Here is a 4,075-nt window from a genome sequence, read left to right on the forward strand (position 1 = left end):
TGTTACATTTCCTCTTGCATTGTACTTTTTACAGAAGGTAAGGGTGGCCTTACCTTTGAACATCAGTGCTCTTCCTTCCATACCTGTCAGTCTGATGCCCACACAAATCATCAGGCAGAAGGTAAATTGCAGACATCAGGTACTGAGTCAAGTTTCAGTGAGACAACTCCTGTAGTATCTCCTCTGTCTTGAGTGCTGAGGGGAAAACCCTCAGTCAACATCATAATTTTTCTTTTGGATGATCAGACACCATCTCTGTAGGTAGGCTACAATTTATCCCATTGTCCAATGTTCAGATACGTTTTCTCAAGAAGAGGGGAAAGAATTACTACTTTCTGATAAAAATCATTAGAGGAGGCATTTAGAAAGCATCATGAACTTATAAATTCTTTTCTTGGTGAGAATATAGAGTGGATAAAATGAAAAAATCACAATATAAGTAAGGTAAGAGGGGTAGAGGAGAACTACACTGGCCACTCAACATCTGGAACACAGACATCGTAGACTGAAATCAGGACACAGAGAATATTATATTGTTCCTTAAAATATATATTTTTGTACATATATTTTATATAGTTTTGGCTTGGAGTGCTTGAAGCCCTAAAGCAGTGCCAGGATTTAAAATAAAACAGAGAACATACAGATTAAAGGAATTTCATTATTTTATCTGAAAATAGAAGAATTAAATAGAATTCTTTCAGATTAAAATTGCTTTTCTTACAAGAGGCCTTGCTCAATACACAGAACTTGCCTGCATGAACATGACAGTCTCCAGAGACACATCACATGAAACATTATGATAATATCAGTTGTATTGAAAATTAACCCTAAAGTGCAAATTTGATAATACAAAATCTATTATCTGGAACCTTCCAAGAAATATTTGACCACTGTATTCACAAAATGGTATAACTTTTCCTTAAAATAAACCTATCCAAGACCTCTCCTCCAATAGTGGATCAATGTGCAATACATACATAAAGAAAGGTAAGGATCCGAGAGTGAAATTATACCACTGTCAGCGTGACATTAAACACCTCAATATGTACAAAATACTCAGCAAGCTGACTGATGACATTAAGAGAAGGGGTAGGGTTCACACATCTGAGGGACAGGATGTCATCCAGAAGGAATTGGACAAGCTGTAGCACCTGGCCCATGGGAACATCATGAAACTTAAGAAAGCCAACTACAATGAGCTACACCTGGGTTAGGGCAACCCCTGTATCAACACAGGCTGGGGAATCAACAGACAGAGAGCAGCCCTGCTGAGAAGGGCTTGAGGGTGCTGGTGGATGAGAGGCTGGACATCACCCAGCAATGTGCACTTGCAGCCCAAAATGCCAATGTGTCCTGGGCTGCATCAAAACCAGTGTGGCCAGCAGAGCAAGGGATGTGATTTTCCCCCTCTACTCCACTCCTGTGAGATCCTACCTGAATTCCTGTATGCACGTCTGCAGCCCTCAGCACAGGAAAGACATGGACCTGTTGGAACAGACCCAGAGGAGAGCCACAAAAATGATCAGGGAGCTGAAGCACCTCTCCTAAGAAGACAGGCTGAGAGAGTTTGAGTTGTTCAGCCTGGAGAAGACATGGTTTCAGGGAGACCTTATAGCACCTTCCAATACCTAAAGGGGGCTGACCAGAGAGCTGAGGAGGGACTTTTTACAAGAGCATATAATGGTAGGACAAGGGGGAATGGGGTAGATTTAGATTAGCTATTAGGAAGAAATTCTTTACTGTGAGTGTGGTGGGGCAGTGGAACAGGTTGCCCAGAGAGGTTGTGGATGCCCCATCCCTATTGGTGTTCAGGTTGGATGAGGCTTTGAGCAACCTGGTCTAGTGGAATGTGTCCTCATCCATGGCAGGGAGGTTGGAAGCAGATGACCTTTAAGGGTCCCTTCCAATCCAAATGATTCTACAATTCTCTGAAAATCCTACTCAGCTTGGCTTGCTTGCTCCTGTCAATGAAGCTCTTGCCTTTACCTTACTGGTGAATGACTCTCCTGTGTCTAAGATTTCACCTTCTGGCACTGAAGTGGGACCTGATGAGACAGTGGGCAGTGCACTGCATGTAGATTGCTCTTCCTCTCCACTTATGCACTCACAGAGTCAAAATCCCTTTGTCGGGGTCATAAAACCCGGTGATATGTCATGGTTGTCTGCTTTTATGCTTCCAACTCCAAGCCCCCACTTCAGTCAAGTACATATAGCACACAGGAACCCAGGGCTAGGAGCATTATTTAGTTTTGTGTTTCTTCCTAACATCAGTGACTATATAGATATCAGACATACTTTGCTAAAGCTTCTGAAGGAAAAATAGTCCCTTCCCTTTGCTTTTAAAGGAGAATAACTGCAAGAGGGTGATGAGAGTCAGCACAGCAACCTTCAGTCTTGGGACTCAGCATGGAGGCTGGTCTGGTTGCCCAACGCTGCCACCTACCGTACAAACAACCTTCCTCCAGTCAGAAATGTTCCTCAAGGTTTCAAACTGCTTTAATTAGGAGCAAGTCTGTTGTTTTAAGTGCACTGAGAGAATTAAAGAAGTCCACCTCCTGGTCTAACTTGAAGACCTGGCCTTTATTAGGCACAAGATGCACTACAAGATACAAGATTCTAATTTTTGCTTCCTCAAGTTTGGGTATCTAATGAAACAGAGCTGGCCATGGCCCTGGGATATTTAGAGAAGATCTCCAGCAATCTCATTCTAGAACAGGTGTCCGAGACAGGATGACCATATCTTTCTTATTGAACACTAGATAATCAGACTCAGAGTAGATGCCCACATTTTCTTGACCTAGTTATTCTGGCTTTCTCTAACCTGGTGAAAGGAGATATTTTGGCCAAAGAACAGCTTGGCAGTTACAGCTTTTGCATTTGGGAGTCTTCCCAGCACAGTTAAAGATGTCATAGTTCATATCTCATAATGTTTCAGACCAACATTATTAAGCAGCAGTAGTAGTTTTGGTCAGAAACATCCTTGTTCAAGAGCAAGCGCAGAGAAACTTGGGCCACAGTGTTTAGGCTGAAGCCTCAGTTCACAATTTTATTCTTATCACTCTCAAGTAGAGAAGCTGGAGGATGCAACACAAATGTATCAAACACATGAAGAGCACAGGAATGTGGTGGTGTATGCACATGGATACACATGCATGGCCAAGGAAATGCTGTTTGTATGGAAAATGGCCCCAGTATTCCTTAGGGAGAAGTGTATGGTGCATATTGTGTTCTTAACATACTGCCCTGTATTTCTCCATTGCAGATGCTCAAGTTATCTGCTGACATTTGATCAGCCAAGGCCAGTTGACTGCTACAACCTGGTCTACTTATATTGAAAGGAACAAGATGGCTCCTACAAAGTAACTTTAAAGATAAAGGTGACATTGGGAGATAACAATGCTTTGGTGACTGATGCAGCACATGGTTGTGCTTAGAGTTACATTACTGCAGCTCATCAAAATATATACATCAGCCTATTTTTGGTAATCTCAGAAAAATTCCAGGTCACAGCTTTGAATGCCAATTTCCTGTAAAGCCTGTCACCATGCTCTGGTTCTCCTGAAACCTGGCAGGTGATCAAACCCCTACCCTTTGGATAAATAGTTAGAGAATATGATTTTGGTATTTAGTTCAGAAAGACACTTGGAGCAACAGAGAACCAGCAAAGCAATTGACATCTTTGGGCCAAAACTACCATAGCTTTACTCAGCTTTCCTCTTAATATTCTCTAATTTTGTAAAAGCTTCTAAAGAAACCAGAATCATATGTATCTAGCTCCAGCGAAATCAAAACATGCCAGCATTAAAAAACACAGAGTGTAACAGATAGGCAAAGCAAGATATTAACAAAGAAGGAAAGAATAGATGAAAGTGGAGGGGAAGAATTAAAAGAATTAGTATTCCAGACTATACAGCACTACTGTGTTTTCATTAACTCACAAAATTAGTTTGGATTCAGCAAGCTGTCACTTTACATTCATATAGATGAAAAATAATTGCATTTTAAAGCTTGCTTTGGCTTCTGGCTGTCATTTGGTTTTTTAACCAATGACAAAAATGAGAAATAGGGTGATTAT

This window comes from Corvus hawaiiensis, chromosome 2 (genome assembly GCF_020740725.1).
Source record: "Corvus hawaiiensis isolate bCorHaw1 chromosome 2, bCorHaw1.pri.cur, whole genome shotgun sequence".
NCBI lineage: Eukaryota > Metazoa > Chordata > Aves > Passeriformes > Corvidae > Corvus > Corvus hawaiiensis.